General features: G+C 40.7%; 1 protein-coding gene across 1 annotated transcript in view; it reads left to right on the top strand.

Moving 5' to 3' along the window:
• Positions 1-16,006, top strand: part of LOC115088644 (exostosin-1-like) — a 109,947-nt gene that overhangs the window by 50,418 nt on the left and 43,523 nt on the right. The window lies entirely within an intron of this gene.

Below are 16,006 nucleotides of genomic sequence, written 5' to 3' on the forward strand. Positions count from 1 at the left end.
GGCTTGCTATACTTACTAGTATGAAACCTCTGTAGAATTGGGACAGAAAGCAAGTTTTGCAAACTCCAAACTCCTTCAGAGAAACGAAAGACTGGACTTCATAAGAACATAAGATTTGCCATACTGGGTCAGACTAAAGGTTTATCAGGTCAATCCAAGTCACAAGTACTTGGCAGGATCCCAAAAGGTCAATAAATTCCATGTTGCTTATCCCAGATATAAGCAGTGGATTTCATCTTAATAATGGTTTATGGACTCTTCTTCCAGGAACTTGTCCAAACTTTTTTTAAACCCAGCTACACTAACAGCTTTTACCACATCTTCCAACAATGAATTCCAGAGGGGATTGATTAAAAAAGCATTTTCTCCTATTTGTCTTAAGTGTATCACCTAGTAACTTCATTGAATGTCCTCTAGTCTTTGTACTTTTTTAAAGATTAAAAAATAGATTTGCTCGACTCATAACATATCTCGGCCTTTGTTTTCCAATCCCTGAACTGTACCATGGTGGTCGCTCTTAGAGGGGAGTGCCATAGAAAATGGTTTAGTCCACTCACTACTCCACTAACTTGATATTTCCTTAGCTAGGAGGAACATAGATCTAGCGAAAAGACATAAGCCCTTTTCACTGGCAAAACTTTTTGTTTAAGATTTAAGTATCTTATTGTGGACTTACCTGGAATATACCTTATTTTTTACTTTTTGTATTTTTGATTTTTAGTATGTGGCCAGAGAAAATATTTTTAATCAATTGCTGTCCTATCTGTGAATTGCCATCCTAGTTTCTTCGTGTTTCCTGTTGAAAGGTGATGTCACATTTCTGTGGGGAGTTCATGCACATCTTTGTTTTGCTTCTTACAGGAAAAGGAGACCAGAGTATGTGTGAGTATACATGAGGCAGGAAGCAGTGGATGGCTAGGGCCAGTTCCAGGGACAGGAGTCAGCAGGAGAAAGAGTAGAGGCTGACTTAGAAAAAAATTATTAACATCAGATAAAGAAGGATGTGAATGGTATGTCTCTTTTCTGGACTGGTGATAGTAGCAAGTTAGAAGAAACCTGAGACATGATGACAGCATTGACTGGAGGTGGGCTGGGGATGCACAGGGGCATTGCTAGGCTAAGGCACATGGGATCCCTGCCCCAACTCTATTCCATGATGTCTCAAGTCCCTGCTTTCTCTGCCCACTTCTGAAACCTGTTCTTGTTTCTGCCTTTCTTCCCCCTTACCTTCCCCTCCATGCCCCAGTGCTTTGCGCTTCTAACACAGCCACTTGTCCTGCTGTCAGTACCTCTTTATTTCCCAATTCCTGTGGCGTTCACTGTTCAGCTGTTTGAACTGCATGGCACTCTGTGCTATAGAGCGGAGGCCCAGTTAGAAGCATGAACTGCACTGGAGCATGTAATAGGAAGATGATGGGGAGAGAGAGAGAAGCACTAGGAGGCAGAAGCTGGGTGGAGAAGAGCAGAAACTTGGGTATAGTGGTGATTCAATGATTGGAATAGAATGGGATTTCAAGGAGACAGCATGGACTCAAAGACTGAATGGGATGAGGCAGCATGGATAGGGAAGAGATGGGCTATGAAAGTGGGGAATTGGGGGGAAGTAGGTACTTGAATTGAGTGGATTTGCAGGAAAGCGGAGACTTGGGAATTGGATGGGAGAGTGGAGAAAAATTGACACTTTGTGATGAGGAAACAACAGGGAATTGGAGATTCAGCAGAGATTTGGGAGGGTAGCAGGGATAGTGTTTGGGTGGGGGTGGGAGTAGGGGCTTGTTATATGGGATGGGAGGGTATGAGTGAGGGATTTGAGATGGGTCTAAAGAAGGCAGAGGATGAAGGGTTGGGAAGGGTCAAGAGATATTGTGAAGGACCAGGAGGGCTAGGAGGAGGGTAAAAAGTAGTGAAAAAGGTTAGGGAGTGGGGAAGGGCAATATAAAGGAGAAAGTATGAGAGGCAGTGAAAAGGTAGGGATGGGAGAGGATGGAAATGAAGCTGGGGATGCGTAATGGGAGGCTGGTTGAGTATGAGACAGAAGAAATGAGATGAGGTAGAAGAAGGGATGAGCAACAGGGAAGAAACAGACTGGTAAGGGGATGAAGCAAAGGAAAGCATATAATGGTTGGAGAGGGATAAATAAAGAAGGTGGAAATGGGGGACTAGGTAGTGGGTGAAAGACAGTGAGGAATAAGAGGTTGGAGAAGGACTGAGACAAAGTGGATTGGGGCTGGGGAAGAGGTGAGAGAACATGAGAAAGTGGGCTGGGATGGGGCTGAGAAGAGATGGAAAGTTGTAAATAAGAGAAGAAAAAAAGGAGAAGAAAAAAAGGAGAAGAAAAAGGAGAAGAAAAAAAGGGACCAATAGGAAGTTTAGAGGGAGAAATCTGAGTTGACAGAGAGGCAGAAAAAAAGAGATGGAAAGGAAAGATCAGTGTCACATAGATGTAGGGGAGAAAGTAAAGAAGATAGGAAGAGAGAGTAGAAATGGAAAATGGAAAGGAGACCCTGGAAAAAGAGTTAAGAGTTAAGAGAAGACAGAGGAAAGCAGAAAAGAGAGACTGGGACCAACAAAATTAGAAAAATAAAATGCCCAGTCAACAAAGGTTGCTATAGGTGAATAGCTTTATGTACCTCAATGTACTAAATCGTTATTCCACTTTTGAGAGCGTTTTTATTAAAGTTGATTTGTGGCACAACACTAATGCAAGCAGTGTTTCAAAACACAGCAGGTAAATAATTAATTTTGCAGGAAACCTCAATTTTTGACTATTTTTAAATATATTTTTAATTCAGAATTTGAATGATTTTATCCTCTTTTTTCTCTTTCATATATAGGCACTAGGTTAGCCTATGTATGACACTGTGTCATCAGCCCTGCAGGTTATTTTTCAGTCCTGCTTCATTTGAGTAAGCATTTCAGTTCACATATTCATCCTTTTTTCTTTTATTGGTTTATGGTTTCTTGTGTTCCTGGTATTACCACTGATTTTTCTAGCATGATCAGAACACGGTTTTTCTAACACAAAGTCCTCCTCTCCAGTTTCATATTATCTGTACATCAATACAGTGTTTTAGTTATGTATCTTTACACAATATGGTTTTCTGCTTCTTAGTCCACATTCTGATTGCATACCATTATTTTTGTTTGTCACATATGCATGTATTATTTTAAGTTTTTGAGTTTCTACACCTATATTTATTTATTTTATTTATTTATTTAGGATTTTTATATACCGGCAATCATGAAGACATATCTTGCTGGTTTACATAGAACAGGAGTGCATTATATACAAAAACATATATGTTGTTTATTGATTTTAAGTTTAATTTTATATGTTTGTATATTTGCTTCTAGTTGCCCCTGAGGCAGCTCTATATAAGAGCGAAACTCGGCCAGAGCCGGGCATATTTTAATAAAGGGCTTTTTCATCATCCGATCCTCATTTTGTCTTACTGTTAATAAGAATAGCCATACAGTCAGCACCTTGGTTCAGCTATTAGATCCTCGGAAAGCCCAGTAATCAGACAAAGATACCTGCAGCTGAAGCAGAAATTGTGGCTATTATTGAAAAGTAGAGAATGGGAAATAGAGGTGAAAGATCAATGCTTCTAGGAGTTTGTAGAGAATGTAGGAGAGCTGTTAGTTTGCCAAGAGCCTTTTTCCAATTGAAAACCCCACAGGAAGTGAGTTGCTCTCAGGCTACTTTTAGTCAAGGGACCAATAGGAAGAGGCAAGAGAACACAGAGAGAGGGAGCAAAATATGAATAGATCCAATAGGTAGATCAGAGTCATTAAAACAATAACCATTCAGGAAAAAGAGCTGGATACCTTGAAGACTCTAAGCTAAGCAATATCATAAGATGACATAGGCTGCCGGCATGTAACAAAAAAACTGTGGAGGCAGAACAGGATCTATAGTTCTGTTCTATTTTTCCAATTTGAGATGTATTGATCTATTACTCCTATTACTTAACATTTTTTTAGCACTACTAGGTATATGCAGTGCTGTACAGATACATAAAAGAGACCATTCCTGCTGACCATGAAATTTACAATCTAGTTAAGATACACAGGCAAGATAAATTGTATACTTGTTTTTATTTTAGGTAAACCGCTTTGATTTTATAATGGAAAGGTGGTATATTAAATGTAATAAACTAAATTAAATAATTTTGTAGTAATCATGTAACTATTCCAGGAAAGCATGTTAAACGTGAGAGGACCAAGATCAGGAAGAGTCAGGATCTTTAAGCATGACTTGAATATGGCCAGAAGAGAGCAAAACACACCAGCTCAGGAATGCTGTTTCAAGCACACAATGCTGCAAGATAGAAAGCATGGATCTGGAATTAGCAGGGAAAGAGTAGGGCACAGTTAGGAGCTGCTTGTCCAAGAAATGGAGATCACAAGCAGGGACGTAGGGGAGATAAGAAAGGAGAGGTGGTGTGGAGCTGCAGAGTGAATGTACTTGTAGATGAGAAGCAGTTTGAAATGAATGTAGAAGCAGATAGGGAGCCAGTGTAGAGCTGTGAAGAGAGGTCATAACGAGACTGGAGGAAGATAAGTCACATGACTGAATTTTGAACAGTGGAGAAAGACTTGTTGGGAGAAGGAGGTTGCAGTAGTGCAAACAGGAGATGCCAAGAGAGTACATAAATAAAGGTTTTGGAAGTGTGCTCAGCAAGGCCAGTGCAAGGGTATAAGGCACCCTAGGTGAAACTCCAGCCTTGTGCCCTCCCCACCCCCAAGATATTGATAATTAAACTCAGTAATCATGATGACCCTCACCACCCACCTCCCGGATATCATATTTTTAAATATTAAGCTTACAGATATGTTTCAAAAATCATGTCGCAGTGTCTGATGAACATGTCATCTGTTATTTTTGGGGCTAGGCTGCCAAAATAAGAATCAAGAAATACATAAATTTATAACTTACAAGAAATCCATACTGCATTGCCTGAAGGTAGTCTTTTAAATGGCTGACCATTTAAACTACTCACCATGCAAAAAAAAAAAAAAAAATTCAAATTCTTTTGTCGCCTATCACAAGGCAGATCTGTAAATATTATGCCAGGTCCTAGTACACCAATACTGCTACTACTACCATTAAACTTTTATATAGGACTACAGGGGGTATGCAGCATTGTATAGATACACATAAGACAGACCCTCTGTTCAAAGGAACTTTCACTTTAGTCAAGACAGACAGACAAGACCAATAAGCATTTGGTGAGGATGAAGGAAAACATTTAAAGTTTCAAAGGTGGATTAATTGAAGACAAGGACCATATTATCTCATTAGCAGGCATTCTATGAAGTAGCACAACACCCTGCAAAAAAAAAAACAAACACTATGTAGCACACCTCCTACTGGGAAAACAAAAAAAGTCAGACTGTTACACAGAAACTACAAATTAGCAAAATACTTGGCATCCATTATATACGCAGAACACAGACAGAATCTCACCAAATATGGACTAAAGGACCACAAATTAGAAGTAGAAATCTGCAGACAAAAACTGAACTCTTTTTACTCTTCCATCTATTCCAGCCTCAACCCCTCCCCTCCTGTTCCCTGCAGCTGCCTGGGAGAGGAAGGGAAGAGAGAAACAGAAGTGGGGAGCTTTTCTCTACTATCTCCACTCTAGCCCCAACCTCTCCCGTCCTGTTCCCTGAACCACAGGCAAAACTTTGGGAACAAGGCATAATGCTAAAGTTCTGTCAGAGGTATAGACACAAGGGGACAAATGTAATGAGCCATGTTGACCTTACCGTGGGTTTTAACTCCTGTTTTAACATGGATTTTTTTTTTTAATCTTTATTTATCAGTTTTAAATTTACAAAACCATAAATTTTGCAAATAAGAAAAATGACAGATAGAATGTAATAAAGAAAAACAAAAACATGTTATACAATTCTAATTTGAAGGAAATAATATTAAGATTCCATGAGTCTTAAAGTATAAATCAATATACAATGTGTTTCCACAAACTGGTGAGATCCGATATTACAGAGAGTACATTAGTAAATTAATTATTCCCTTGAAGAAAAAAAAAGACGACATCTATCCACCACTATTATTACATATCAATTGGGGAAGATGTAAGGGGGATTTTAGACATAAGAAAATTATTTAACTGCTGGGAAGTAAAGAATATGTTAACTTCTGCTCCTTTCTTTAAAATACATTTGCAAGGGAATTTTAATTTAAAGGAATAACCCAAAGTAATTGCCTGTTGGCGAAGGGTTAGAAATTCCCTTCGCCTTCCCTGAGTAATAGGAGACAAATCGGGAAAGATCTTTACATTTTCACCAAGAAAAAGAGTGGGAAATTTCATGAAATAGTTTTTCATAATTAACTGAACATCTGGTAATGATATCAGTGAAACCAATAACGTAGGTCTATCTATTACCTCTGCTGCAGAGTTTTCTAAGAAATCAGTTAAATTTTCTTGTATATTTGCTCTATTTGGTGTAGGGGTTACATTTGGTAAAAAGAAGCATTTATTAACATTAGGTAAATTTTCTTCTTGAAAACCCAAAACTTCCTTCAGAAACCTCTTCAGGGAAATATAAGGATTTTCTCCTAAGACACGAGGAAAATTTAATATCCTTATATTTAAGTGTCTGGAGGCATTTTCTAATGCTTCTATCCTTCTTGCAGTAAATTGATTATCTTTAGCATCTGCAGCCTTGAACTTAAGATTTTCCTGCTCCTTTTCTTCTAATTTATCAATTCTCTTTGAAACCAAATTGAACTTCTGTTGAATTTCCAGCGATTTTTGGGTCCCTTGAGAAGCCAACAATTCCACTTTCTCATTTACTTGGTTTATTACAGTCGCTACCCCCACCATCAAATCCCACAACGCAGCATTTGTCACAGTCTCTGGACATTCTGGGATTTTTAGGGGTATAACAGTTGGGGAAATTGCCTGTGGTAGTGGCAGGAAAATATCCGCGGGACTTACCCCAGCAGCCCCTTCTCCCTAGCCGATTTCTGCTGTTCCCAAGGCGAGGTTCCCTTCTCCTGGGACGACTGAGCTGATTACCCGTGCTGTAGGCACAACAGTCGACGTTGGCGATGGTGTCTCTGCTTGTAACCCGGAAGAAGATCCTCCCTTCGGCGCATCAAGTTGAAACAACCGACCAGCTTCCTGCTTCGGTGCTGCCCTCAGCTCGGGGCTCAGGCTAGTCTCCTCCGGAGCGGGTTCCTCTCTCTGCTGGATCCGCTCCAAGGTCTCCTTGACTCCTGGAGGTAGTGTGGTGGAGGAGGTAAGGAAGGGAGTAATCTCTTGATAGGCTACCGAGGTTAATGGGGGAGTCGAGGGGTATACCTTGACTTTCCCTTTCCTCTTCGGTGGCATATTGAGTGTATTAAGGCAATTTCTTCAGCAGGAAAATGTAGAGCTACTCGGAGCCTGCTCCTACTGTGTCGCCATCTTGGATCCTCCTTAACATGGATTTTTTTACACTAATCTAATCCCGGTATGTAATAGGGGTTTTAGCGCTGGAAAAAAACCCATGCTATAAAATCTGTGGTAAGGTTAGCACATCTCATGCTAACTGCAGGGTAATAAACCTTATTACTCTGCAATGCAAGGAGGCACACTAGTGGAGAGGCTGCCTAGCATGTTTCCTTTCACCATGGGAAATTTAACACCTGCTCAGAGGCAGGCGTTAAACGTTTTACAGCCCCAAATCCCACTCCCATAAGTCCTCCCTCCACTCCCAAACAGGCAGATCCTGCCACCACCTTAAAAAATAAAAACTTGAGGACCTAAGATGGCCGCCATGTAAGACGCGGAGGAAAACGCTCGGCAGCGCTTTTTTCCTACCTTTCTGTTTTGCAGCAAGAACTATGCCCCATACGAAGCGCAAGGCCAAGCTTAGAGGGGTAACAACAAGTTCACCCTCAAGCAACCATCTTCAGCCGTGCATAGAGGGTTTTTTCTCCGCGGATAATATTCAGACACCGGGAAGTGCGGTCGCGGTAGGAAATCTCGAGGAGCGCGAGATTAACCTTTTGACCCTGGATACCACCTTGAGCCCTGGTGCGCCGGACAGACCCGTTCCCCCAGGCCAGCTACCACTGAGGTCCGTGCCAGAAGCAGCGCTAAACCCTGTGGAAGCCCAGGGGAGTTTGGAAGCACTGCAACATCGAGAGCCCCTGAGAGAGGATAAGGGACTTTGGAAGTCCCCGGACACGGGAGAAAGGAAAGATCTTGAAGAAAACAAAATCCTCGCGTGGAAATAGAGCTGGATATCCCTGGGACATCAGCACAAGGTAGGGGAACGGGCGCAATTAGGAATATGGGAGAAGAGAATCCAAAGGTTGTGGAGACTGATCTATCTAAATTTATGACTTCACCCTCTACAATGGAAGGCATTTGTGGGGCTTTAAAATCAATTGAGTCCTCTCTAGCAACTTTATCACAAGTTACTATGGATACTAAAAATCAAGTTTTGGGATTAATACTACATTGTTGTCTTCCTATAATCAAAAAATACAGGATATTGATAAAAGACTTGATGAAACCGAAAATATTAGTCAGAATTTGATAAAATCTGAAAGAATTTCTAACAGAAGACTAGAAAGTCTCGAAAATGCTTCAAGGATTTGCAATTTAAGAATATTAAATTTTCCCCAAATAAGATTGATCTCACCACTTGAACTCTTTAAAAGCTACATGTTAAATATATTACATATTCCAGAACCAGCACTTCCAGTCATTACCAAGATTTATTACCTTCCACAAGTTTCAAGAGAAAATGTAAGAGTACAGGAAGAGCGGGATCAATCATTGGATGTTTCAGCTATCCTTGAAACATCGATTGAGACAGATATTGCTTAGAGAAGACCAGTATTGGTGACTTTTGCATTCGCATCTGAACGTAATAACATATTAAGAATGTTTTTTCGCAATAGGCAGTCGTTATTCTATGGCCATAAGGTCTGGATCTTTCCAGATCTAATCAGATCTACACAAATAATGCGCAAACAATTTCTTGAATTGAGACCAGATATTGTGAAACTCGGAGCGAGGTTTAATTTACGATATCCCTGCAAATGTGCCATTTTTTTCAATAATGTAAATTATGTTTTCTTTGAGATAGAACAGTTGAAAATCTTTTTGGAAACTCATACCCAGATATAATATAATTGTGGTCCGCAGTAAAATAAGATATTAGTATACATGGAGACCTGAAATGTTACAAGTATAGTTTTTTCCTTAATTAACGCTCTGTTTTTCAGTCCTCCCCCTTATTTCTTTTATTTTAAGTACAAAAGTTATGCAGTAGAGAAACTTTTCTTACATGACTATACCTTTGAATGTACTGTATTACCCTAACAAGATATATGCTTGTTATAATATGGAAATTAATAAAAATAAAATTAAAAAAATAAAAAATAAAAACTTACCTGGGGCCTAAACCAAACTCCTCCACCCTCCAAGCATGTTGAACTCCTCACCTTAAAAAAAAAAGGTAGAGTCGCATCAAGTCAGGCACTTACTATTAATTTATTCACTGTCTACCAATCGGTCTTCCACTGGCAGCTGTCAGTGAAAGGACCAATCCCCTTTCAAAAGGCTGTCCTTTCAGAATTCTGAAAGGGGATTGATTCTTTCATTGACATTCTACAATGGAGGGACCAATTGGCTGTTAAGAGAACAGCCAGCTGGAGGAAGCCACGGCCTTCTGAGGTAGGGGTTTCTGGGATGGAGGAAATTTGGAGAGCTCTTATAGGTAGAATGGGATTCAGGAAGGTAGAGAAGTTCGGCTCAGGCAAATTTATTTGTTTAAGACGAGAGGTCTGGGAGGGCCTACTAGACTAGACTGGACCAATAGATTGATGTGACCCAACCTGACCAGACCTGGCTTGACTCTCTTTTAAAGATGAGGGGTTCAGCATGCTTGAAGGGATTCGGGAGTTTGGGAAAGTTTGGCCCCAGCCCCAGCCAAGTTTTTTTTTAAGGTGGGGGCAGGATCAGCCTGCTTGGGAGGGGAGGACAGGACTTGTCAGGCCAGCCTGGTCTGACATCAGGCCAAAGTAGGAGGACAGAGGAAGAGTTGTTTTTCTTCTTCTTTTGTGCTGGTTTTCAGCTTATGACATGCAAAATGGCCACGGATTAAAACAATTTAGTGTGCTTTTTTTACATGTGGTCTATCAGCATGTCATTAGCTTACTGTATTCTGTGGGGACCACTCACTTTAGCGAGTTCATAAAATAAAAACCAAGCTACAATCTAACTACAGTTTTAGCATGGGTTTCATTGCATCAATCCCAAGATGAGTCAAGCCATTAAAAAAAACCATAAAATCTAAAACACAAAAATAAATAAAAATATGAAAAACAGTACTTGTGTAGTGTGAGTTTATTTGTACACAAAAAAGATATGAAGACAAATTGATGAAAAGCGCTGATAGTTCTGTGAGTTTGTGTGGCTGTCAAGACATATGGTTTTGCTGTGACTGCTAATGTTCAATGCAGCTTGCCAAAAACTAATTCTCCAAATGATCACCTAATCTGCTTAATGGTTAAGCTGGTCCTAGTGTGCAGAAAGGAAAGAGTGAATTTTGGTGATATTATACAGAAAGAAACACATTTTAACAATGTTTTGAATGTGCACAGAGAAGGAGAGAAAGGAGTCAAAGATGACACCAAGGTTGAAGACCAAGGGGAGTATGACAGTGTTATCCAGTGAGATAGAAAAAGAGGAAGGAGGGAAGTAACATGGACAGTACAGCACACAAATGATCGGTAGAAAGCAGTGAAGAATTGAGGGTGAAAATGTGGATAGATAGTGAGAAATACAGATGTTAAAGTGAGTAAAATGTAGTATATACAGCTGTATAGATCTGTGAGCAGATAGATAATGAATAAATGAGTGGGTGATAGTAGATGATTTTTGAATGGGTTTTTGGATTGTTGAGTTGGATGATGGATAAAATGCCAAAACAATGGATGAATGCATGCTTTGGTTGATGGGACGGGAATCATGGATACATAAAAGATACACAAGTGTCATAGATGATAAGCAGATTTGGTGGAAAAGTTGCATGTGTATGATAAATGGTTTAATGGAAGGATAAGTGAGTGGTGATGAATGATGAATAAGTTAGTGGGTGGATAGGAGAGGTGAATGATAGGTTCATGGAATGGATGAATAAAAGGTTAGGTTTGTAGGAAGCATGATGAATAAAGCTGCCAACCACCAAATTACTGCTTCGTTGCTGTACATGCTGCCTGCAGATCTGAGCAAAATGTATGACCAGATAGATAGGTTGATGGATTAGATTCATAGAATAAGCGTGAGTGAGATGGATGGTATGTGTTGATGAAATATGTGGGCAGACAGAAAAGAACACTAGATTGATGGAAGGATGAGGTTAATGAAATGATTAAGAAAATGGATATATAATTGGCTAACAGATGAATAGATAAGTAGACAGATAGATCATGGAAAGGTGGATAGATGGGATGCATCATGAATCGGTGAGTAATTGGATAGATGAGAGATCCAGACCTCTGTTACTTTATTTGTTTAGAGTTCAATATTCGAAGAGTGCTAAGTGCTCAAATATATGCCCCTATGTTAGGTACCTATGAAATTTCATTTAATATAGGCCCATGATCTTAACTTGAGGGTCCTAACTTTAAGCGCCTAATGTAGGAGCCCAGTGCTGGAAATCAACACTGAACACCTGGAGATCAATATACAAAAATAGGATTGAACAGGTAAATTACACTCAGGTTTAAAATATTTATACAACATAATGAGAGCGATCACAAAATATTCACAAATAGTGAAAAAACATACAAATTTTATTATAGTGACGTTCTTTCATAGAAAATTATATTATCCGCACATATATAAATTGCAAAGATGTCCAAAAAACATATTCTAATTATAATATTTTAACATATGATATGAGGTACAATCTTCTCATCATGATATAATCTCTCAACTCACATCTATATATTCCAAATGTTTAAAACAACTCCACATAAATTTAAATCTATCTTTGTTCACATCATAACACACCCAATTCATACACATTCACATTCATACATATTAAACCAAAAAAGTATAGTGACTTCCAAGAAGTATCCTCGGCAGGTACGGTAATTTCAAAGGCCGTTCAAAGGCTCTTCTCCTTCATAAATCTTTGCTGATGTCTCAGTTGGTCCCAGTCCTGCTGATGTTTCAAAACTGCCCGACAAGGGACCCTCGTTTCACCCAACTGGGATTCCTCAGGAGGCAATTTCCCTATAACCACAATAATACTTAGTGGGCCATACTGTTTGTCACCAAAACTCCTAAAGCATAAATGTGCCATAAACACATACCTCAAATTCATATATCCTACTCAAGAATGTCAAATATACCACTGATATGGAACCAGAAAAACACTTAGTATTCCATGTTACTAATTTATTGGCTCTCTCAAAATATCTAAGAAATGGAAGCATAAAAACATCAAAGATCACTACATTTAAATATACTTAATATAACAACTAAGGGCCTCATTTTCCAAGGAGTTACCGGGCACGATAACAGCAGTTAATGCGATTTGCAAATGCTTAGCCGCACTGTTAGTGCTGCTCCTAACTACACCTCTTTCATTTGCGTTACAGGCCAATAAGAGTTTATTGTGGTTCATGAGGTGAGAAAGAAAGAGAGAGAAAGAGAGAGAGAGAGACTTGCCATAGTGTCTCTTCCCTAGACAGGTATTTGTATCCCTATGGGAGGCCTACCTAGTAACTCGAGGTGAGGTTTAAGTATTAGTGTAGGGGGTTAGGGGCCACTTTCACATTCAACATGAGACATACGAACAGAACAGTGGTCTCTTGTGAAGATTTGATGACCTATGGAGTGAGGAAACTCACTCCAAGATGAGATTTGTGCAATGTTCTCTCCACCTAGCTTGATGTTACCCAGGTAGAGAGTCCATCAAGCTAGGTTGAGAGAACCTTGCTCTCTCTCTCTCTCTCTCCATTGTGAACTGCGATATACTGGCAATGTAGCCCAAATTGGGCTAATAGCGCAACTTGCGATAACAGCCTTTCGCATAGCAATTTGCGATACACATGCTTATTAGCATAAGGTACACCCCTTTTTGGTATCACATGCGATATTGGAAAATGAGGCCCCAAATTTCTTCTTAAATACTACTTACAAATAGATCCGGTGCAAGGGAATTGGGCACCCTAAGCACCTTCTGCCTTACGTCCATCCCAGGTTGGGTACTGTGCTCATGGCCTGCCGATTGCAGCCTCACATGGCTCATGCCCCCTAATGGTCAGCGCCCTAGGCCCAGGCCTAGTTCGCCTAGTGATTCCGCCAGCCCTGCTTACAAACTATTCATAGGCAGACCAGATAATCCGTTGCTTCGTGTGCCTTATTTATAACAGCTTTTTGACATTAAAATACACATCATATCGGTTTACATCTTAACAGAAGGTGGAAATTACAAAGAACAGGGTGGAGGGGGGGGACAAACTAAAAAGCAAGAGGTAAGAGACTAACAGTGAGCCTGAAAAAGTGGAACTAAAATGGAGAGAATATGTAGTAGGGATGTGAATCGTTTTTTGACAATTTAAAATATCGTCCGATATATTTTAAATCGTCAAAAATCGTTAGAGCCGTGATACAATAACAATTCCCCCGATTTATCGTCAAAAAATCGTAAATCGGGGGAAGGGGGAGGGGAAGGGGGAGGGGAAGGGGGAGGGCGGGAAAACCGGCACACTAAAACAACCCTAAAAACCCACCCCGACCCTTTAAAATAAATCCCCCACCCTCCCGAACCCTGAACCCAGTCGAATCGTGTTGCAGTACGGCCGGCGCCATTTTCGCCCCCCCAAGCTGGCCAAAAGTCCCTGGGGGTCCAGCGGGGGTCCAGGAGCGATCTCCTACGCTCCTGACGTCGGGGGACAAAAAACAAAATGGCGCCGGCGCTACCTTTGACCTATCATATGACAAGGCAAAGGTAGCGCCGGCGCCATTTCTTCAACGCACTGGAGGTCCGAGAGTAAAAGATCACACCGGGACCCTTCCTCTGGACCCCAGGTAATTTAAGGCATTTTGGGGGAGTTCGGGAGGGTGGGGAATTTATTTTAAAGGGTCGGGGTGGGTTTTAGGGTTGTTTTAGTGTGCCGGTTTTCCCGCCCTCCCCCTTCCCCTCCCCCCCACTGGACCCCAGGTAATTTAAGGCATTTTGGGGGGGTTCGGGAGGGTGGGGGATTTATTTTAAAGGGTCGGGTGGGTTTTAGGGATGTTTTAGTGTGCCGGTTTTCGATTTACACGATTTACACGATATTTAAAAAACCCAAACTGTGACGATCCGATTCCCTCCCCCTCCCAGCCGAAATCGATCGTTAAGACGATCGATCACACGATTCACATCTCTAATATGTAGATAAGGGAACATATTTACAAGGGTTACAACAAGGGGCTGGAAACGCCACATACATCAATGAACAAACGTAAAAGTATCCCACATATTTAACTTCCACTTTTAAATCTGCAAGCCCAATCAGCAACAAGAATCTATGAATTACATAAATGCCGACCACTCTATTTCATTATTAAGACCAAACAGTGTCAATGTATGCCAATTATAGAGGAAACGCTGTTCACATTGTCTCAATCTTCGAGAAATGTCACCCCATGGGTAATGTCCAATTGTTTAATCACAAAAAATCTTCCAACGTCCATCGTGTGTGATGCTGAACTCCAATGAGATACTAACGGGGCATTTTCTTTTAATGTCCAATTGCTGCTGCTATGCTCCATGATTCTCTGTCTAATCTCTCTTTTAGTTTGCCCGATGCAAATGTAAGAGCATAGGCATATCACAGCAAATATAACACATCTTGATTTGCAGGAGAAATAACCTGGCAATATATATAGATGAGAAAGACTCCTATGGGAAAATTGTTGAATAGTTAACACATTATCACAAACCAAATACCTATCATACTGAACCTGTTTTCTGTCTACTTCTCGTTCCCTTTGAAAATCACTGCCTAACCATAATCTGCTCTTCATACTCTCTATTGCCTCAGGTACAAACGTAGGGGCCGATGCAATAAATGAGTGTAGAAAGCCTGATCTAAATTTTGTTTCATTTCAAGTTGAAGGTTCAAAGTGGGATCATAAGCCAATATTTTATAAATCTCTATATGACTCAATTGTTGATTGGCTTCCCAGGTATACATACTCTCATCCAATACCACTACACCTCCACCTTTTTCAGTGGGTCATATTACAATAGATTTATCATCCCACAATTGTCTAATGGCAAAAAAATTCATCCCTAGTCAAGTTGAATTTTACCCGTTCTTTTTCACCTTCCAAAGTATGATGACTTAAAGGAGGTCAATATACAAAGCCATTTATCTGGAAAACTCAAAAGTTGTCCATCTAAATGGCAAGTTTTTGAATATTGAACCACTTATCTGGCTAGATTTTAGCCAGATCAGTCATTATCTGACTAAAATCTAGCCAGATAAAACAAGAGGCATTTCAGGGTGGGCCTCAGCTATCCTCCTAACTTAGCTGATTTTCAGTTCTATCCAGCTAACTTACCCTGGGATTCATCATTGCGCTATAAATATAGTGGAATGATGGACTATGGGGAAAAAAAAGGGGCGGGGGTGAAAGTATGCAGCCGGCCGCATCAGGGCCAGCTTGGGGGGTCCTCCTAACCCCCACAAGATTTGCCAAACGTCCAGCGGGGGTCCGGGAGCGACCTTCTGCACTCGGGCCGTATTGCCAATATTCAAAATGGCGCCGGCGCTACCTTTGCCCTCACTATGTCGACATAGTGAGGGCAAAGGTAGCGCCGGCGCCATTTTGCCAAAAGTCTCTGGGGGTCCAGCGGGGGTCCGGGAGCGATCTCCTGCACTCGTGACGTCGGGTCACAGGAACCAAAATGGCACCGGCGCTACCTTTGCCCTGTCATATGGTAAGGGCAAAGGGCCACCGGCGCCATT

The sequence above is a fragment of the Rhinatrema bivittatum genome, chromosome 3, assembly GCF_901001135.1.
Source record: "Rhinatrema bivittatum chromosome 3, aRhiBiv1.1, whole genome shotgun sequence".
Lineage (NCBI taxonomy): Eukaryota > Metazoa > Chordata > Amphibia > Gymnophiona > Rhinatrematidae > Rhinatrema > Rhinatrema bivittatum.